Here is a 22,599-nt window from a genome sequence, read left to right as displayed (position 1 = left end):
TGAGAGACGATGGACTCTGAAAAACAAACTGAGGGTTCTAGAGGGGAGGGGGGTGGGAGGATGGGTTAGCCTGGTGGTGGGTATTGAGGAGGGCACGTTCTGCATGGAGCACTGGGTGTTATGCACAAACAATGAATCATGGAACACTTCATCTAAAACTAATGATGTAATGTATGGTGATTAACATAAGAATAAAAAATAAATAAATTATTAAAAAAAAGAAAAAAAAAAAGAAATCCCCCAATGCTGTGGAGACGGCTTCAGATGTATATACAGATGTCAGAATTTATCAAATTGTACAATTTTACACATGCAGTTTCTGGATGCTAATTAAGCAGTTAAAGAAAAAAAAAGAAAAAGAAAAAGATTTCCCTCAAAGGTGCTACCTACTCTCATGATATCCAAGATGATGAAGGATCCTATAGCTACAAACTAACAAAAATGACCTAGCTACATCTCAACATGCTGCCCAACCATACTGCTGTGCTTGATCCAATCACAGCTTCACTTATTCATCCCAAAAGATTTATTAAACACATACTATGGGCCAGTTACTATCCACTTGCAATCTCCATTATATTACAAACAAAACATGCATAAGCAAGGTCTCCTGGAACTCATAGCTTCCTACAAATGCACACCCAAGTAGAAAAGATAGGTGCTGTCTACATAGTCAGAATGACTGGTGACAATCCCAAACAGGGAGTGAAGGCTAAGTCTGAAGGATTTTCAACATCGTGATAAACAACAATTTACTGAAAGCTCACTATCTGCCCAGCCCCTAAGTGCTTTAAAGATATCATTTCATTCTCCCAAAATCCCTTTGACAAGGTACCATCGTTTAAATCCCTCTTACAAATGCGAGAATTGTCAGTAAGTGACAGAACCAAGCTATAAACCCAGGAACCTGACTCTAGACTCCCACAATTTTAAAATCTAAGCTACACCACCATAAGGATAATTTGCCCATTAATTGCCCCACAAAGCTACTTTAGAGTCAGAATGATTCTTCCAGTCCACCTCTGCGGAGCAGAATCTCTGACCCTCCCCATCAGTACTTCCACCACCTCTGCAACTTGACTCAGGCAAGTTTGAGAAGTGACGGAGGTCAAAGGTTTCAGAGCAGCAGAGGGCGACTGCAAAAGGGCGACTGCCTCTGACATCTCTCTGTGGGAAGGGAAGGGTTCAGTGTCATGAAACTTCAACGGGATGAGGAAAGACAACAGCTTGATTCCATGCCTGCAAGCAGGGTGTACCCAGGGCTTCTGGCTGGTAAAATTTTCTGATCTGTCAGTCTTTTAAGACACAAGTAAGACACACACACTTACAGGGCAAGATCACTACTGTGATGACAGAGTCCAGGCGAACGCTGAGTCCTCCTCTGAATCAAATGTACCATCCCCCACCCGGGACACTCAACCAGCTCATGTAAAAAATCAATCCAACTGCTGGCAATTGACAGGCAACAAGGAGCCAAAATGCATCACCATTCAAGAATGCATGTGAGAAGTGAGGAAAAAGCCCTGTGGTTCCAAGGCATAGGCATATTTATTAATAGCACAGCCCCCATCATTAGTATCATCTAGGGAAAAATAAAATATATCTGCTCCTAGACAGCCTCCATAAAGAAACCCAACTCTGAATTTCATGAGACACAAGGATGGTTTTAAGAATCTAGATCTTGCCACACTGGCTTTGTTTCCCAAGAAAGTCTTTCACCTTGGCCAGCAGACACATTTGTAAAGAGGAGTCTGACAATGCCTGCAGAGGGCTAGTCCCATGTCTCCAGAGGACAATGGGCTCCGCTCGACAACACCCACTAACACCTGTGAACATCCCACAACTCCTCAAAGAAGAAATAATTCCCATTTGAGAAGTGCCTCTTCCAAACTACCTCTGGCTGCTCAGAGCCCCTACCTGGTAAACCATCCCCTAATGCTTTACCCTACTGCTTACCTCCCACATAAGGCCCTTTCCTCATTATCATTTCTCTGCACAGCACTGCCTGCCTCTTCAGAGAAAACAGAATCCTCTGGAGCACTTTTCATTGCTTTATCAAGCTCTGGATAAAGGACAGCCAGCAAATCCAAACTACTGCTAGAATACAGTTAACCTCTATCTTCTTGGCCAAAGTGAACCATCTTTCCAAGGTTGAGGAGGGGGTGTGTGCCTATGAAACCCTAGAAATATACAGACCCCATGAACAATCTGCCATGACTCGGGCAAATCTTCTCCCCTCTCTGGACCTCAGTCTGATGAAGAACAGGAAAGGGACTGGGGCTGCCACAGGGAAGTCTGGGAATCAGGTACACATGGTGGTGGCAGGGGGCAGGACTGGAGAGATCAGTAACACAGACAACACATCATTTGGTCCGGAAGGCTAGCGGGGCCAGAAACCTTGGCAAGATCCACAGGACACAGAAGATGAGCTAGGAAGGGATTCTCAGAAGGAGGAAAGGAAGCCTGGAGAACATCCAGTCAATGAAGGCAAAAAAGGAGTCCTAAGAAAGGAGAGGAATGCTAAGAAGAATCTGGTTCAGTCAACTAGATTGTCCCAGGGACTATGAGACAGTAGGTTCAAGAGTGAACTAGGGGCAAGAGCCAGATTTCTGGGCTTTGGGGGGTAAAGCAATAAAGACAGTAAATACAGAATATTCTTTTAAGCAATCTACCTATGAAAAAGGCGGACAGCACAGGACGGCACGTAAATGGGAAAAGTACAAAGGGAAGTTTTGTTGGAATTGCCTCCCCACCCCCACCCCGCCTCCTTGTTTTAAAGATAATAAAGACTTCAGCATGCTTGCAGACAAAGAGGAAAATATCCACTGACAGAGTGGTCTAATGATGCCCTGACCAGGGAATGAGGCTCTGGGGCATTAAATTAGTGGAACAAGCGTTCAGAGGCAGAAGGGCTATAACTAAGAGGACAAGCATTAAGAGGGCCAGTGGGTTAGCCTTGGGGAGGAGGGGAACTGCTCGTTCTACTGAGTAACTGTGTTGGGGACAGTTCCTTTTTCTCTCCACCCATATAGCACAAGATACTCAAAAACCACAGGGTGGGTAATATGTGACCATAGACATACACCTTTCCCAACCACGCTTCTTCTCTGTGGAAGACCAGTCAATACACAGGCGAGTGCTTTGGGAGGGGGAACAAAAGGCATGGCTGCTGCTGCCGCATCTGTTCTGAAGTCTTTCGGGTTTGGGTTATTGTTTTTGGCTGTTTATGTTGGTTTTTGATACGGGAACCTGTCTCTCCCAAGAGTGAGAAATACTAGAGAGAGGACAAAGTCCAACCCACTTCACCATGAAAACCTACTTTAATTGCCTTAGCGACAGTGAAAAGTATCCTGTCTTCTCAATGGTTTCAATCTATCAAGACCTTTTTTCTGAAAACTGTAGGCTTTCATTCCCATCTCTTTACCCCCTTTTAAGCTGCTATTTGTGGCTCAGAAAAGATAGTAATAAACCCCCTCTCTTTTTTTTAGATCAAGTTGGAGCTTGGGATGGAATTGTCATGGAACTGATAAATAGCACAGCAGAGACAGTCAGTCAAGGATCAACTGAATCACTACCTCCACTTCAAAAAGAATTTGGGGCAAAGATAACTAGTTGCTCCTGGGATCTTTAACACCAACATTCTCCTCTGGCAGCCACTACTGAGTAAAGCCCAGAAACCAAACAGGAGGGAAACAAGCCTCTGAATGCTTGTTCCACTAATTTAATGCATGACCCATGAATCAGAAGCCCACAAGCCATGCCTGGACTACAGTGACAGAGCAGGTTCCTCCTCCCCTGTAGCCTGCTCTAGAAAAACCCAATGCAAGAAAATCAGAAAAAAGGATCTTATGTTAGGGCTCAGATGTTCAAAACTAAAGTAATTCTTTGCCCTAAAGAATCCATTGCAGTCAGGCTTTTTTCATGTGGTGCTCACCTTGGCAGCATCTACACCATCTACACAAGAGAGATTTGCACACAACTTTTCTCTAACAATACATCAAATGAGGAGTATTTGTCCTTTACTGATGAGCCAAGGACTGAGAACCACCTAGAGTGAGTGTGATCACAGACAATATAGAAAAATAGGAAGAGAGTAAAGAGGGGAAACATAACTGGGAAAACCACAAAGCCACACATGATACTTACTTCCAACAAGCTTTTACTTTGTCCAAGGTTCTACGGTCTCAAATGTAAAGAACCCCAAGGAGAGAGATGGCCACCCAGTCCTATATCTCCTGTTACCAACGGAATGCTGCCCAACAGCTCAGAGAGGAGCTGATTCACAGTTCCAGGGAAAACCAAAACTAGTGTCTAGAGTGACTTACAGTTTAAGTAAGGTGGCTGAGAAGGTCAAGGTTTTACAGCAGAAATAAACAATCCCAGGTCTCACTATTAGCAGAAATCCCTTCTCCAACTGAACTTCAAAATTCCTTCCTCCCAGATCGCTCCCCGTCACCAATGAAAGCTTTCCCACCTCCAGACACTGCCATTCAGTTGGAATGAAGCACTTTATATGGAGGCACAGGCTCTACCATAGGTTAGAACAAACCCAGCCCAGGCCCCATCCTCATGGGGCTTACACAGCCCTGCTTCTTTTGCTGTGGATCAGAGGGTTCCTGAGCTCACACAGCACCGAATTCCCAGCGCCGAGCATTTGCCCTTGCTGTTCCCTCCACTAACGACGTTCAGCTTCCCCATCTCCACTGGTCCAGATGGGCCAAACTTTCAAATGCCATCTCCTCCATGAAGTCCTCCCCTATCTCATGCCAGCCTGCCTGCTGCAGCATCTCCCTCCAACCCCACAAAGCAGGTGCCACTTCCCTCCCTTGGACCTCTTCATGACACTCTATGCCATTTAATATCAGAATGTTACTGGTCCTTTGCTGAAACCACTGTGACCTGGGTAAGGACAGCCTCTCCAAGGCTGGGTTTCATTATCTTTAAAACAAGGAGAGAAGAATAGCTAATAATAAGAGGAAAAATAGCCACCTTTTACTGAGGTCTTACTATCCACCAGAGGAATGCTTATGAACACTACCTCATTTGCTTCTCAAAATCCTAGGAAGTAAATAGGCACTGTGAACCCCACTTCACATATATCTATGCTTTAATCATACTAATCAACAGATAATGAAGGAAGGAATGAAATGAAAAGAATGAAGGACATCTGCTAAACTATCAAGAGAACAAAGTGTCTTACAAGTGGTTACTTGACATCCTATACACAGGATCTCACAGGACAGCATAAAATGTAGCCTCTTCTCCCTAATGTCTTTCGGACCATGCAGTCTTCACTCAGGGTACAAAGGGAAAGACGGGAAGATGTGGGGAGGTCAGAGTCACAGCCACAAGTGAGCAGGGGAAACACAGCACATCACAAAGCAGCAGGCCCACTAGGACAAAATCCCCCCAGAGGGAAATCCCCATCCAAATCCTCTTTGCCAGAGTGAAGGAGGTCAAAGAGACTAATCCTCCAAAGGACCTGAAATTCTGGCTCGCCTGTGCCACACCAAGGACAGCCTCCTGGAAGCAAGAAGACGGGCATAAATGTCACATGCCACACCCTATTCTGTGCTGACTTGTCCTGGCTTCACACATGCACCACAGCTCCTACCTAAGCACAGACACCACCTCAGTCATGTGACTTTGGGCAGGTCACTGGCCCGTCCAAGCCTCAGCATTCCCATCTGGAAAATCTGTTAATAGCAGAGCCACCTTCACAGTGGTAATGGGAAGAGCAAACAGGTAATCCATGAAGCCAGTGTCTAGCATGTAAGGAGCACCTGATTTGTGTCAGCTATTTATAGGGGCCCAGAGGGACCTAAACGGTGCAGTGCATGGTCTATGAACTCCAAGCAGTCAGGGCACGGTTCTGTACACGGATACCTTACGTGGCCAATTTCACCTGGAACACAAACTACCTCTTTGACAGCAAGAACTCAAAACGCAGTTGGTCTTAGAGGTGAGGAAAAGGCTTTGTGGGTGGGGTAGGGAGACAAAAATGGGGAAAATGCAACCAGGGAAACAGAAGAAAAGGATGTCACCTAACCAGCTGCCAACAGGCCAAGAGCTGTGTTGGTGGCAAGCCCAGACTGGGGAGTTGGGGCGGGAGAGCAACAGATCTCTATGCAGACTCAGTACTTAGTCCAACCTATCAAGAAAAGAGACCTGAGGGTCAGTCCTGTCCCTGAAGCCGACATGGCAAATATCAGCCAGCCAGAAGATCGGGCCGCCAGTAAGTGGGACATCTGCCAGGGCTGACACTCAGTTGCCTTGGCTAGTTTTAGTATTCAGAAACTGAAATGTTTCTGGACATAAACAGTACACACAGAAGTCTCTTCCTTTTCTAAAAATACACATCTGCAGTTAGGCACTGAAAAGGCCATCTAGAACACAAAACAAAGCTGGCAGCCGCAGAGGGAGGAAAAGCATTTCCTTGATCAACAGCAAAGGGTGAGAAATGAGCCTTCAGCCCAGAAGCCGACTCCTGTCTCTGAAGCTCTGTGATTGATAGAGACTGGACCTGACTCCCACCTTGTCTGCTTGCTATTCTCACTTAACTTCTCTCAGCCTCCGTTTCCTCATCTGCAAAGTGGGATGGGTAACAGTATCTACCTGGGTGGTTTCTTTAAGGACTAGAAACAATGACTGCCAGGCACCTAACACGGCTGCTGACACAGAGCAGGCCACGGTACACAGCAGCTCTGTTATTCCTCCCATCCCAGAGTCGGCTGCCCCTCCCCTTTCCTCCCTCTCTCATCTCCGAAATAACCCCACCAAGGAAGACACAGCCGGATTTTCCCTCCAGAGCTGCAGCTCCCAAAGAACACTGCTGGTGCTTGTTCTGGGCAGCAACGCCAGGGCCAAAACATCAGGAGGCTGCTTGTTAGTGAATGGAGCAGAGGAGCAGGAAGCCACGTCCCTGTAGGCCTCACAGAAGGGCTTTTCTACACACCCCAGCCTCGGCCAAGGGTCAGCAGGGGTCAAAGGGACAACGTGGAGAGGTCCCTGAGGAAAGGAGGCTACAATCGTCTAAAGGGTCTCCTTCTGGAGTTCAACAGACAAGGAGCTTTGCAAGGTCCTGAACCCTGAGAAAGTGAGTGTAATTTGGATAAACATGCATTTTCTTGGGAGAGAGTCCAGAACAACCATCAGAATTCTCAACAAAGTCTGTGACACTCCCCTCAAGGAAAAAAAAAAAAAAAAAAAAAGCTTCAACACCACTCACTCATTAAGGGAAAACAAGAATCTCTGAAAATGAATAATATAAGACAATCTCTCCTTTTTAGCTCACATGTACTGATACCAGGTACTTTCCCATGTGTTAGCTCGCTTGGTCCCTACAACAGTGGAAGGAGACAACATCCCCAGGTGAGGAAGCAGGCTCAGAGGAGGCTGCCACTTACCAAGGCCCCTAAATCAGCAAATGGCAGAACCAGGACTCAACCCCTAGAATATCTGAAGCCAGAGCTCAGGATCCTAATCACCACATCACTGTCACCTTCTCCAGGCCAAGCTTCAGGTCTTATGAACTAGAAGGAAGGGCAACAGGGAAGTGGAATGGGAGGAAAAACTGCTTGTCATCTTAGAGTTCAACAGTCTTTCCACTGTACCCATCCTGGCCCATGTCTTCACACCCTGAGATTAAGAACTTTTCCAGATATTAGAAAAAAATCAAGAAGTCATAACAGTATATATAAAAAGCTGGAGTGTGTGCTTTCAGTACCAAAGGCCTCTATTTCCTGGCTGGAAAAATGGAGATTATACGATTACTACTCTATGCACGTCCGGCACGTTGTAAGCATTCAATGAATGGTAGGCATAACTGTCAATATTACAGTCTGGTGAGAGAGCATGTCTAGCAATCTAAGGTGCACTCTATATGCTGATGAACCTCCCACTATTTCCTTCCATGAGTCCATCCCCTGCATCCTAACTCTGCTCAGATGCTGGTGAGAGACAGGCCTCAATCTGGCTCCCAGGAGTGATCACTCTTCCCCCACAGCTGCAGGCTCAGGAAGCCAGCAGGAGTAGCCCAGGTCCCACAGCCAACTACCCGACGCCATCCAAGGTGCCGAGAGGTCCTGGTCCAGGGTGATTACAAGAAGTAGGGAATATTCATGGCGAGCTTCTCCAGATGCAGAAAAACAAAACAAAACAGAAATAAGTATAAGAAGTTATCAAAGATGGGCAGGTCCACCTCTGAGCCTCATTAAGACAACAGATGCCAACTCCAGGGTTTTGGCAGACCAGGGTTTGGAGGACAAAGGTTTGGGCAACCTTGGACTCAAAGCCTCTTCATCCCTACAAGAAATTCATCTAACTGATGGGATTTTTCAAGGAAGGTCATTTTCATGACTTTGTCCCACTCTTCACAGAATATACAATCAAGTCTCCACACATAAATGGCACCTGTTATTGTTAACAGTTGTTTTATGCATTAAACAATTTTACTATGTGCTTAGCTCTTTCCATAAATTATTTCATCTGACCCTCAAAAGTTCATTTTGAGGAAACTGCCATCCAATTTTACAGATGGGAAATTGGCCTAAGAAAGGTTAAGTAGCCCATCCAAGGTAACAGGGCTGGTAGGTGACAAAAATTTCTAAATGCCATTCTCTTAACAACTATGTATGTACAGATAAAATACTGGGTTCCACACATGGGGCCTCTGGACACCTTTTTCTCCTACTCCTTCCAGAAACATACGAACTTAGGGGCGCCTGGGTGGCTCAGTCGTTAAGCATCTGCCTTCAGCTCAGGTCATGACCCCAGGGTCCTGGGATCGAGCCCCACATTGGGCTCCCTGCTCAGCGGGAAGCCTGCTTCTCCCTCTCCCACTCTCCCTGCTTGTGTTCCTTCTCTTGCTTTGTCTCTCTCGGTCAAATAAATAAATGAAATCTTAAAAAAAAAAACAAAAACATATGAACTTATTCCACTCTATCCTAATCCAAAAGACTTTTTATGCAGAGTACTGAGCCCAAGATAAACTGCACTAACTGGAGGGTCACCTATAATCAGAAATACACGAGACAAAGGCATAAACGACACAAGTTAATATCCTACACTCCAGGTGAGACTATTAACAGTAAAGGAAAGGGGAATATGACCACAAACCTTCTGTCTCACACATTCACATGCCCAGAACATTCCACGCTCCTGTGTTCAAAAACAATTTCAAGAAAAGATGCCTTCTCACAAGACAATGAAGTTCTGGAAATGTTAGTGGATTATCTGTAGAACAAGGAAAGGTGACCACAGAAGAATGCAGGAAAAATATCACTTGAAAAAAAAGCAAACCCCTAACACCCTGCAAGTGTTCTCCATTAGATTTCCCAAAGCAAGTCATGACTTTGGAACCCACCCGTTAACACAAATCAAAATAATCTGAACCAAATGTTCCCATTTAAAGGCCCTTTCCCCCCTGAAGAGTTGTACAATGTTCTACAAGGGGAAATGCACTCTCACACACCAGGCCACCTCACTCCGATAATTACCACCAGACTTGAGGCTTCAGGGGCTCTGACCAAGCCAGCAAAAGTCTATGAACCCCAAAACCAAGAGCAGAGATCACAAGGGAGGTGGGGAGAGGTAGACACAATGAATGTGGGAAATTTTGCAACAGGACCTCCCTCTGGAAATAAAACACCCTCTCCCTCTCTTTCTGGATTTTTGTTCCTAGAAGTCTTCCTTTAGCAGGACTCACACACCACAGTACTCCACTTGCCTCCACCCTTTTCCACTGGCTACCTCCTTTGCTCCAGCCAGAGGATCTGTCACTTAGCAACAACTCTCCAACAAAAATATGAAGCCAAGATGAAGTCAGGCTTTTGACATCTCTTGCTCCCTAGCACTCACAGGATAAGCTTCAGGTAGAGCCAACAAATCTACAGGTTCCATCAGACCTGGGTTCAGATCAAGAGGGGCACTGCAGAGGGACCTTCACTCAGTGTCACTAGTCACCCTGGAACACTCCGGCCAGGGCAAAGGGTTCTTATTCAACTTCGAGGATGCAAGGACTCAATACACTGCAGGAAGCACAGCCTTCCACCTGCTCTCATCTAAGCATTCTTCCATTACCCTTTAAGCATGCTGGTACTGATGTTCTGCATTTGTGCCAATACATCTTCCAGTGTAGGACACTGGCTGAGCACCACAATAACTGAACCCCGTGATCACCTCCTCAGAGACCTTCAGTGACACTTCACCTAGAGTCAGTCCCTCCCTATCACCTAGGATTGGTTTCTTTCCAGGTTATTTTTATGACTTATTTTGTCTGGTTGATTTCTTTTTTGTCTGCCACCGTGAACCTGATTACAATTTATCCTCAGCCCAAAAGCTGACCAGAGAAGGCTAACAATTACTGTTTATTGTATGGATAGAATAAGATGGTGAAAGGCAAATCACATAGAAGGCCTTATAGATTCTTTTTTTTTTTTTTTAAAGATTTATTTATTTATTTGACAGAGAGAGACACAGTGAGAGAGGGAACACAAGCAGGGGGAGTGGGAGAGGGAGAAGCAGGCCTCCCGCTGAGCAGGGAGCCCGATGCGGGACTTGATCCCAGGACCCCGGGGATCATGACCTGAGCCGAAGGCAGACGCTTAACGGCTGAGCCACCCAGGCATCCGCCCTTATAGATTCTTAAGTGGGAAGAGACATATCCTAACATTACTAACCTCCCTAAATAACCTGTTACTGATCCAGTTTTCATAAACTTATAAAATCTCTTCTTATATCTTTTCACACTTTCAGTCTTAGGGAAAATAAATGAATGACATGTGTTTACTGTGTGGAAGTAATACTTCTTTTTATGTTCCTCAATTACCTCTATTGAACCTTTCTTCAGAGGGGAAGGGGGAGAAATAAAACTGGCAGATAGTGAAGGTGTGGCTAATCCAACTATTATTTTAGGATTTTGTCAGCAAGCTATGCTTACCACAGCCATTCCTTGACAATTTCATCTCCACTTACAGATGGAGCACATACATGGAGACCCGGACAAGAAGGCTAAGTGAAACTCCTCAGAAGTCTTTTCTGATGACTGGTGGCCAACTAACTCGGAACACATAACATCAATGCAATTACCACTTATCCCAGGGTTTCCCCATCTGTTTACACAGGAATCTTGTAACTATTTGAAATTCTTATCCATTGACTTGTGTACGGTCTCCCTTTTCTGCAAGAATCTAAGTTTCGTGTAAAGGAAAACCTTGTCTGTCTTGTTCCTAAGCTCCTCCAACATTTTAAGGCCCCATTAAACAACTGTCAAAAGAACTTACAGTAACTAAGCACTATGAGAAGTTGCCTAGACTTTTGGACAAAGAAATCTGTTCCCTTGTAGAAGAAAAAATAATCTACGGATTATTCCTTCATGATGAGGTAAGGCTTTGCCAGGCACTCCCCATCATATATATATGTACATGGCTCTGAGTAAACTCAGTTCAGATTCTACCTAAAAACTGCTTAGGTTATAGCATTTTGAGCATCTGCAAATTCATAAATCACACTAACTATGAGAAATAAAGGGACTCAATTAACTACTCAGGCCCTGAAAGAGCCTATTTAGCACGAGCAGAGTCGATACTTTTGTGACAGATTATATGGTCCAAAGATGGTCAACTAGTACAGCCCGTTCCACCTGTTATTCTTACAATGAGTGAGACAAGACACTCCTCCATCAAGCAGTGGGGCCTCTGTCCCCCTCTCCCTAAACCCAGTGGGACACTGCAAGAGGCTCAAGCAAAAGAAAATGGCAGAAGTGACACTGCATGACTTCAGAAGCTGGGTCATAAGAAGTACTATCGCATCTCTCTAGTATGCACCACCCCACACCCCAACCCGCGCCCCCCCCCCCGCCCCGGCCCAGGCAAAGGACTTTGGAGCCCAGAGCTACCTTGTGGAGGCTAAGCCACCATGCTGAAGACACCCTATGGAGAGACCATATAAAGGGAAGACCAGATCTTCCCACTTAAAGAGCTCTTTTAGTCCTCTGAGCCCAGATCCCAGACAGGTGAGCAAGGATTCAGAAGATCCCAGCCCCCAGCCCTCAAGTTCCTCCAATGTCACATGCAGTAGAAACAAGCTACTCCGATGAGTCCTGCCCACACTGCAGGTCAGTCAGTAAAATCAGTACAGCTGGAAAACCATCAAGTTTGGACAGTCCCTCGCCGGCGCTTCCCTGGCCACGTTCTACGGGATGGGGTCTCACTCCATGTGCAACTGGAGGGTGAAGTGTAAAAAACGCCAAAATCTCCAGGCCAAGTAATGTCATAAAACAAGCAGAAAAGATACCAGACCACAAAGCACAGAAGTTTTTCCAAGTTCTCCAGTCTGAGCTCTTTGGACTTTGAAGCAGTCTGACCCTTGGACTAGCTGCCACCTTCTCCCTTCACCGTCCGTTTCTTTGGCACCGACAGAGACTACAAAATGAGAACATTTCCCTGATGAACAAATTCTTTTTACCAGCTTGTTTACTCTCAGGAAACCCTCATTCCAGAACTTTTGTTTTATTTTGTTTTAAATGCTGAGTTGTTTTTTTTTTTTAATTTTATGTATTTGAGAGAGAGAGAGAGAGAAACAGCATGAGAGGGGAGAGGGTCAGAGGGAGAAGTAGACTACCCACTGAGCAGGGAGCCCGATGCAAGACTCAATCCCAGGACTCCAGGATCATGACCTGAGCTGAAGGCAGTTGCTTAACCAACTAAGCCACCCAGGCACCCACTTTTTTTGTTTTGAATAAGCCAAAATAAGGATTATTCATCTGGGGCGCCTGGGTGGCTCAGTTGGTTAGGCAACTGCCTTCGGCTCAGGTCATGATCCCGGAGTCCCAGGATCGAGTCCCGCATCGGGCTCCATGCTCGGCGAGGAGCCTGCTTCTCCCTCTGACCCTCCCCCCTCTCATGTACTCTCTCTCACTCTCGCTCTCTCAAATGAATAAATAAATCTTTAAAAAAAAAAAAAAAAAGGATTATTCATCTGTGTGAGGTCTCTCTTAGGTCTGTTTCAGAAGACTATCAACCAAACCTGGAGGGATACTCTCATAATGAAAAAAAATCCTTTAAATTTTAATATTTACTGCAAGAATAATTCATATGCATTATCTACTATCCCACATGGGTTTCAGTATCAGACAGACATGAGATTCAAAAACCAGTTCTGTCACGTGCTAGCTGTGTGACCTTGGGCAGCTGACATTGGTTTATTATGTCTGTGAAACCGCCAATAACTCTCAAAGAGGTGTTATAAACATTCAATGAGGTTACTGCAGCTAACACTTATAAAGGGCTTACCATATGCCAAGCACTGTTCTAAGTGGCTGAAGGTGCTCAGATCATACGTACCACACAATGGGTACTCCTTAAGCTGTAGATGGCATGAGCATCATTAGTACTAATATTATTAGATGACTATTAGTTCCCATGACAGTGGCCATAATGCCTGTGGGATAACTTTATGAATATCAACTCATTATAGCACAAAAGCAATGAAGTTCAAATCCACAGTCAGTTCCAACAACTCATCTCAAACTCCTATAAATGTAAACCCCTAAGATGCTTAAGAATCATCCGAAGTGTCTGTTAAAATGAAGATGCACAGCGACACCTCCAGAGATTTTGATTTAATAGTCTGGGACAGAGTCCAAAGAAGTTGCTTTCTTAACACCTCCATTCCTTCATGGGTGATTCCAGCAAATCCTGCCCTACAGATGCTGAGGTAAATAACTGGACTGTATCAATCATGACGCCATAGAAAGAGTATTAGCCAAGAGTCAGAGATTCTGGATTCTAGGGGCTAAGCTGAGAGTTCTACAGCTTTGACACAGTGACTGGGTTTCAGTGTCCTCATCTACAAAACGAAGGTAGATCATCCCAAAGGTGCCTCCTTTTCCAAAACTGATCCTATAACATGAATACTAGACCAAGTCCCTCAGGTAACCTTGTTTTGTGCATTTGTAGCAAGTGAACTAAGAGCTATCATTTATTAAGCCCCCACAATGTGCAAGACTCTGTTTGAGATGCTTAATCCATTTATTTCTAAAAGTCTCAAGCATCCCAAGTCTATGTAAGATGAGAAAAAACACCTTGGAAAGGTTCAATAAGCTCACTGAGGTGACACAGCCAACATTGTTAAGAGCCTTCATTCTGTCCCAGACTTACCTAACCCAACACTGGTTCTGACACCATTATGCCTTTGGCCATCTCACTACAAAGTTCATTTTCTTTGCATTTCTTTGTTTTTGTTCAGTTGAGAGTTAGAGGTAATGAAAGCTCAAGCCTAAGCTCTTCAGTTCTGCAAAGCACCAAGGGGCAAGAACAGGGCAAAGGGGAGAGAAGTGGGTACAGCCAGGCACTGCAAACCTAAAAAGTAGGTCTCCTTATCCCTCAAGTGAAGCTCAAGTGAGAGCAGAGGGGGAACAAGATACTGTATCAGAATCACGCCCTTAAGTGTGAGGATCCACAAGGTAGGTGGTAGAAGAGGAAAGCAGAGAAGTGAACACAAAGCACTGAGGTTGGTCGGCGGGAAAGGGTGAAAAAAAAAACAGAATTTCGCCAAGATCTTTCCTCCCTTTCTTAATTCCTCTCAGGGGAAGAACAGAACTTTCCAACAGAGTATCCTCCACTGAGCTTAGAGATACAATGGGAAAGTTTCTCATGACGTCTACTCTTTTGTTTTCTCTTGCCAAGTAACTTAATGGGAACCTAATCCCAGGCCTGCTCGCCTCCAAACTTCATTACTTCATCTCAGGGACTCCGAGGCAAAGTGGAAAGATGACAAGGAGAACAAGTTCCAGATAATGGATTTTATACAAAAACTCTTTTGGTTTCCAAATTTGTTCTGTGAGAGATTTAAACGGTGTTTGAAGGACATGTGGCACGGGGGAAGTTGCACAGGGAAAAGCACAGGATTTGAAATCAGAAAACCCGGAGCTGGGATCCCAGCACCACATGAGATACGTCCCATCTGACCTGGGGGCAAGTTGTAGAAATGTCCTTCAGGCTTCACGTCTGTCAAATGGGAACAATAATACTGACATCACAGACGTGTTTTTAAAAATAAATGAAGCAGGATATGCGAGATGCCTAACATGCTATCTGACCCAAAAATTTTCTTTTCCTTTTTTTTTTTTTTAAGATTTATTTATTTGACAGAGAGAGACACAGGGAGAGAGGGAACACAAGCAGGGGGAGTGGGAGAGGGAGAAGCAGGCTTCCCGCTGAGCAGGGAGCCCGATGCGGGGCTCATTCCCAGGACCCTGGGATCATGACCTGAGCCGAAGGCAGAGGCTTAACAACTGAGCCACCCAGGTGCCCCTGACCCAAAGGTTTTCTAACCTGGCAAAGAGGTTAAGCCAAAAGTGAGCCGGTAAGTCTTGTTTCTAGCTGCACATTGTCAAACCTCTCTGAACCACGATGGGGAGACAGAAGACTGGGCCACCCTGAAGTTCTCTTCCAGTCCCCACTCTGAGTAACCCAGGGACTGCTTCTCCTGGGAAAACTAATGCTTTCAGGATGTGTCAAAATTGCCACGGATGCCAAGGAAAAACCATGCGATTATTTCAGACTGATTACATGAGAGACTCAGAAAAGAGAAAACGTAGCATACACAATTCACAGCGCTCACCATAGCGCTGTGAATTGTGTAAGGCTGTTGAATCGCAGACCTGTACCTCTGAAACAAATAATACATTATATGTTAAAAAAAAAAAAAAAGATAGTAGGAAGGGAAAATGAAGGGCGGGAAATCGGAGGGGGAGAGGAACCATGAGAGACTATGGACTCTGAGAAACAAACTGAGGGTTCTAGAAGGGAGGGGGGTGGGAGGATGGGTTAGCCCGGTGATGGGTATTAAAGAGGGCACATACTGCATGGAGCACTGGGTGTTATACGCAAACAATGAATCATGGAACACTACATCAAAAACTAATGATGATGTATGGTGATTAACTAACATAATAAGATTAAAAAAATGTAAAATAAAAAAAAAAGTAGCATAATGAACATACCCAGGTAAGAGCATTTAGCTCCTGCCTTATAGATTATATCGAATTAAAATCTGCAGAGCAAGGAAAATATCTTTAAAGTTGTGATTTATAGGACTGGTTCGACACACAGGAAAAAAGCTGTCAGGCTTTACGGAAGCGAGACCCTCTCTTCAGTGAGAAATGGAAACGGCAGAGAGCTCGCAAAGCAAGTGGACGGCACCATGGCACTGCCAGGGCAGAGGCCCTGTGACTTCACTGCCGCCCAGGGTGCCTGGCTCGGGCATTAAACAATAGCGGAGGGCGGAGTCTTTGGAACAGGGTCACATATCCTGCCTTCTCTAACAATCCAGACATCACGTCAAAGGACTCAAAGATTCCACTCCTGAGAGAAGCGGGAAAGGGTACTGCGGTTCTGAACTCAGGTGGCATGGGTTTAAATCCTGGCTCTGCCATTAACTAGCTCTATGAATTATTTAACTCTCTGTGCCTAGATTTCCTGATCTGCAAAATGGGTATAAAAACAGAACCAATCTTACAGGGTTTTATGAGGATTATACATATTAATACAACTGAAGAGAGACACCTGGGTGGCTTAGTTGGTTGGGCATCTGCCTTCGGCTCAGGTCATGATCCCAGGGTCCTGGGATCAAGTCCCGCATCGGGCTCCCTGCTCAGCGGGGAGCCTGCTTCTCCCTCTGCCTGCTGTTCCCCCATTCTTGGGCTTTCTCTCTGACAAATAAATAAATAAAACCTTTAAAAAAATACAACTGAAGAACCTTGATCACGGCCAAGTGCTCAATTAAATGAAAGCTATTATTACCTACCTCATAGCGTTGGCCATCCATTATTGAGCTTTTCTGATGTACCATATGCCAACCAAACATTGCCTAATTTAGTCCCCCAAAGCCCTGTGAGTCACTGAATGTAAAGCACTAAGCTCTATGCCCTCCCTAAACACAGCAAAGTGCTCAATAAAGGCAACTCGCTCCAATTATCGTTACCAAACCAAATCCAAAACACTGTTTCACTAAGTTCTGAAAAGACACCTAGGTAAACAACAAGTCAAAGAAAATCACCGATTAGGCATCTAATATGTAAATCAAGTATTTTAGATGGCTCAGAGACTCTTCCTGTATCAAACAGCCTTGCTATTACTCTGATTATTTCATCTTCCTAGATTCTAGGACCGACCCAGCAGTCAAATGAAAAAGGCCTCCTGAATACTCTCTTATAATGTACTTTTACCAACACCCATTTAAACTGCAGAATAGTTTTCATGTTGGTAAGCCAACAGCTTTAAATCATTTCATGAGATAAGCTGAGACCACGTCAAACAGTGAAGGAATGTCAAGAAAAATAAAAAGATGTGGTGGGGCACCTGGGTGGCTCAGTCGTTAAGCGTCTGCCTTCGGCTCAGGTCATGATCCCAGGGTCCTCAGATAGAGCCCCGCATCGGGCTCCCTGCTCAGCAGGAAGCCTGCTTCTCCCTCTCCCATTCCCCCTATTTGTGTTCCTTCTCTTGTTACCTGTCTCTCTGTCAAATAAATAAAATCTTAAAAAAATGTGTTAAAGATCAAACGTGGTTCAAAAAAAAAGGTCAAGCCCTAAAAGCACTTCTATTTCTGATCCAATCCTCTTACAACAAATGAAGACAAAAATGAATCCCCTAACTGCTCCCAGCTACTCTGCTCAGTCAAAATGACAGTGTTCACATGAGAACCAGGTGGAACAGAGCCTCAACACTGTAAATACAGCTATATTAATAATAACCTTGGTCTACAGAGTACCAGTACTCTTTAAATGATACAGTATACATTGTTTAATGGCCACATATATTTAACGAAAGCTCCTCTACAATGTGACTTTGCCCTTCTTCACACCCAGAGGTGGAGTCTATTATTTCTCCACTCCCCTGCATCTGGGCTAGCTTTGTGACTTGCTTAGGCCAGCAGAATGTGGCAGAACTAATGCTGTGCAAATTGCACAGCCCAGGTTTCCAGAGGACCTGAGACTTCCACCTTTGCCCTTTTGGAACACTTTTCTAAGACAGCCTTACCACAGAGAAGTCCAGAAAGAAAGACTACAGAGGGAGAGGTCCTGGTTCCAGCCTGAATCCAGCTGCATGAGCGAGCCCAGGAAAGGTCAAGGTTAAGTCCCAAGTCAATCCAGTTGGTCCCAAGAAACACAACTGTTCTCTTCAGTCTCAAACGTTTGGGGTGCTTTGTTACATAGCAAGAGATGAAGGATACCGGTATGTTAGCTGGAGTTTACTTCATTTTAAAAACAAGTTTCCAGGGGCACCTGGGTGGCTCAGTTGGTTGAGTGTCCAACTCTTGGTTTCAGCTCAGGTCATGATCTCAGAGTTGTGGGCTCTGCACTGGGCATGGAGCCTGCTTGAGATTCTCTCTCCCTCTACCCCTCCCCCGCAAAACAAACAAACAAACAAAAACTAGTTTCCAAACAGTTTGAAACTTGTAAAACTAAACAAGAGGCAAAATCTAGATTGCTGGAACTCAGAAGTAATAGTTATCTTCAGAGAGCAGGGATAGGGTGGATTTAAGAAGGGAGCTTTATGGTATGCTGATGGTTTTTATTTCTTGGCCTGAGCAGTGATTACATGGGTGCATTCACTTTATGCTAATTCATCAAGTGTGCACTTTTAAACAGCATATTTTTTCTGGATACATACTGAACATACATTTAAGATAATTTAAAATAAGCCTCTCTTGGGGCGCCTGGGTGGCTCAGTCGTTAAGCGTCTGCCTTCGGCTCAGGTCATGATCTCAGGGTCCTGGGATCGAGCCCCGCATCGGGCTCCCTGCTCGGCGGGAAGCCTGCTTCTCCTGCTTCCACTCCTCCTGCTTGTGTTCCCTCTCTCGCTGTGTCTCTCTCTGTCAAATAAATAAATAAAATCTTTAAAAAAATAAATAAATAAATAAATAAAATAAAATAAGCCTCTCTTAGCAAAATCTCTTTGAAAAAAAGCGTTATGTGCCTTAAGGAAATAAATCAGGCTCACAATTTTTTGTCTATTGGGCAAATTCTCCTCAGAGAAGCTATAACATACACAAGTCCAGCTTTAAAAACTAAACATCACTTGTTACATATGAGGTTTCTTCCTTGCCAAAAATATGACCCATTTATGAGTCAATCTAAAAATGGCCCCAGAATCCCAGCAAACTTTGTAATGCCTAGGCCAAGATATTTTCAAGCCCTGGTTTAAAATCTCCTTATCATTTTGGAAAGACTGTGTAAGCCGCATAAAAGGAAAAGATCCTCAGAGTGTCCGTGCTCACAGATGGGTCTCCCTTTGTAGATCACACCAACTCCAAGGCCACATCTCATTCTCTTCCCACTGTCCCCGGCCCCAGCACCCAAATGCCAAAGCCAAGCAGAATCACTTGTTCACACAGAAGAGACTCAACATATGTCTGTGGTTGGCTGGATGTCCCAAAGCCCTTAACAATGGTTCTGTCCTTTGACTAAGTAGTGCCCCTTTAAGTAGTCTATTCAAAGGAAATGACTTTAAACAGAGACCAAGATTTATGTACGAAATTGTCAATCAAGTTCTTTAAACCAGTAAAAAATTAATGGAAACACTCTAAATGTTTTCAAGATAGGAGATTAGATAGGGAAATTAATGCAGAGACATTTAGAAGGACATAAAACATTAAAAAAGAGAAAAGTTCTCTGTGGTGGAATTATGATTGTTCCTACTTCTTTACAATTTACTTCTCCAATTTTCTGAAAGAAGCAGGTGTTTTTCACTTTTTACTTTTATAATCAGAGAGGGAAAAAAAAGTAAAAAACTGGAGGATAATGTGTTAAACTGAAGATGATTAACAGTATAATCTATTTCTCTTTCAGGATCCACTTATGAATTTATCTATTATTCACTTCCCTTGCCTAAAATCATCACTTTAGCTATATACATATCTTGAACATTTTACCAGACTCAACTTCCACTGAATCACAAAAATCTGTTTGTCTTTCTGTAGGCTCTGAGCTCTTCGTTATCTTTGTAACCCTAGTGTTCAACACAGTCCCTTGCTCTTAATGAGTGTTCAGTGCATTCTGGCTGAAAGCTGCACAGTGTCAGGGTAAGGACCAAAGGATTTACCAAATCTGCATGGCAGCAAAAGCCTCATTTCCCTGTGTGTCCCATGCCTGCCACATGAAAGATATACAGTAAGTTACCTGTTATTTGTGTTTGTCAGTTCAGGCTGCCATAACAAAATACAACAGACTGGGTGGCTTCAAAAACAGGTATTCATTTCTCACAGTTCTGGAGATTCCGAGTCTAACATTAGGGTGCCAGCATGCTTGGGTTCTGGGGAGGACTTTCTTCCTAGCTTTCAGGCAGCTGCCTTCTTGCTGTGTGTTCACACGGCTTTTCCTTTGTGCACGTGCAGAGTGGGAGGGAGAGAGTGGAGAGAGCAAGCTGGTGTCTCCTCTTGTAAGGACACTAATCCTATACAACCCCACCCTTATTATCTCACTTAAGCTTAATTACCTCCTCAAAGTCCTTATCAAATATAGTCACACTGGGGATTAAGGCCTAAACATGTAAATTTGGGGAGAGGGGACACATTTCAGTCCATAAAATTCTTAAATGAAAACTGACAATATTTCACCTCACCAGTGGACCAGTGAGAGGGTACCAAGAATAGACTATTACCATGACTATCAGAACAAGAGCCTGAAAAACTTCATCCCCTGTGTCAAGTGATGGGGTACACCAAAGGACAGGTATAAGGTTTTGGTAGGTCTTCATAATTTGATGCACAATGAGGAGACCAGGAAGGATTTGGGCATGGATGGGATATACCCAAACCTGTGCTTTGGGAGAATTTGTCAGGGATCAGTAGAAGTCTGGATCCAGATGAACAAACACAGAAGGTGAGCACCACTGTTAGAAGCCATTCCAAGGGTCAGGTGAGTGCTGTGGGGACTGGTAGGAGGAACAGCTATCATGCTAGTGGCAAAGCAAGAGGGTAAAGAGCAGATGTGAGGGGCCTCTCCAGTATCAGTCCCACAGGAAACTGTTACCACCAACTGGATAATAAGAGACACAGAAGGAAAAAGCAGCAAAGATGCTGGTAAGGTAAAGGGACGAAGTGGAGAGAGGACAGACACACATCCCAAGACCTGGAGATGGGAATAGGAGAACATGCTTGCAGAAGGAAGGGGAGGGCAGTTCGCATTTGACATGGGTTTAATCTGAGCTGCCAGGAGATACCCTGGCAGAGATGCGAGTCAGACAGTTGGAAAATGGGTACATGGAAGCCCAAAGAGAAGTCACGCCAGAGGCAGATACCTCAATATCATGCAAAGAAGTAAACAAGATAGCTAAGGAATCTTCAGTGAACTGAGCATAGAAATTCAAAGACCATCTTCTCTGGACAACAGAGAAAGAGGCCAAAGAACAAAGGAAAAGAAAGGAGGAAAGGCCAGAGAGGTAGGAGGACAAGAAGGGTAAAGCAGGGCCACGCATCAGAAATGTTTCCAGGTACGATGGAGGGCTCGGTACCAGCAAGAGGTCAGAGGCATCAAATACACAAAAACGGAGCATTTGGGAATGGCTCTTACATGATGATCAATGGATCCTTGCGTGAGTTATTTCAACGGGGTGAGAAGAGCAAAGCAGTGAGCCGCAGAAAGCGAGAAAGAGACAAGACAACAGGCTCTGTGCATCTAGGTGTGTGCCAGGCACCATGAGAGGAATTTTGTATGGATTATCATCTTTGATCCTTACAAACACCCCTACAAAGTATGCGCTATTACAATTTGTATTCAGAGCATTTTGTGTATTTAAAAAAAAAAATGAAAGAAATGTATCTGCAAGATCACATTTGCCTATTTGAACAAACAAACCTCTCATACATATTTTGAGGTAGCTATGGAGATTTGAGAGCAGGCATGTAGGTGGAAACAGATATCAAGGAAAATGATACAAATGACAAGGGTTGGAGTATGGAGTGGCCTGGCTAGGTGACTCATCACAATGGTCAAAATGTTTGTGATGGCAAATGTATTTAACCCCCAGTGGCTCAGGGGCTTCTGTGAGTGTGTATGTCTGTCTGTCTCTGACTCCCACAGGAACTGCTTGGGAGAAAAACACAAAACCATGCTGGTCTGGACAATCAGCCCCTTATAAACTTGTACTATTAGTAACATTTTTTGAAGGCTGATTTTTTTTTAATCCACCTGGCACAGCTCTTCACCAGATCATTAACTGAAAACATCAAGTCTTGACTCACTCATAGGTCATCACAACTATGAAAAAAGACTGATTGCTAGAGTATACTCTCATCAACACCTCAAACCTGTGGAGATTTAACACAAACAGAAAAATTGGGAATTTTGAAAATCCTTCATTTCCCCTTCCTGCCCTCTACCACAACTTATTCTTACCACAAAATCTTTCATCCTCACCATAGCTGCTCTCAATAGCACTAATTAAAAATTACATATATCACCTTGCCTTTCTCAGCCAGATACTTAAACCACACTTGATAGTAATGAGCTGTTTTATTAGAACTGCTAAAAAAAAAAAAAAAAAACACTAGCAATTCAGGGCTTGGAAGGAACCGTAATAATAGCAGCTTCTCTGG

The 22,599-nt window shown here is 44.3% G+C and overlaps 2 protein-coding genes across 5 annotated transcripts in view; one reads left to right on the top strand and one right to left on the bottom strand.

The window, feature by feature from the left end:
• The window catches only part of LOC145722728 (uncharacterized), a 98,468-nt gene extending 84,127 nt beyond the window's left edge, over positions 1-14,341 (top strand). The window contains exon 5 of the mRNA XM_081826943.1: positions 14,332-14,341. The gene's annotated coding sequence lies outside the window, so the exon portion shown is untranslated. The remainder of the gene's footprint in view (positions 1-14,331) is intronic.
• LOC145722726 (rho GTPase-activating protein 26-like) overlaps positions 1-22,599 on the bottom strand; it is a 115,372-nt gene that overhangs the window by 29,967 nt on the left and 62,806 nt on the right. Inside the window, exon 1 of one of the 4 annotated variants that reach the window (XR_014147204.1) lies at positions 7,407-11,820. The exons of the other annotated variants lie outside the window; for them this stretch is intronic. The gene's annotated coding sequence lies outside the window, so the exon portion shown is untranslated. Of the gene's footprint in view, positions 1-7,406; positions 11,821-22,599 lie in introns of those variants that run through there. 4 annotated transcript variants of the gene reach the window in all.

This window comes from Leptonychotes weddellii, chromosome 7, assembly GCF_054177405.1.
Source record: "Leptonychotes weddellii isolate Sample4059 chromosome 7, ASM5417740v2, whole genome shotgun sequence".
In the NCBI taxonomy this organism is placed as follows: Eukaryota; Metazoa; Chordata; class Mammalia; order Carnivora; family Phocidae; genus Leptonychotes; species Leptonychotes weddellii.
Note: the sequence above shows the minus strand (reverse complement) of the source record. Positions and strands in the feature narration are given on the sequence as shown.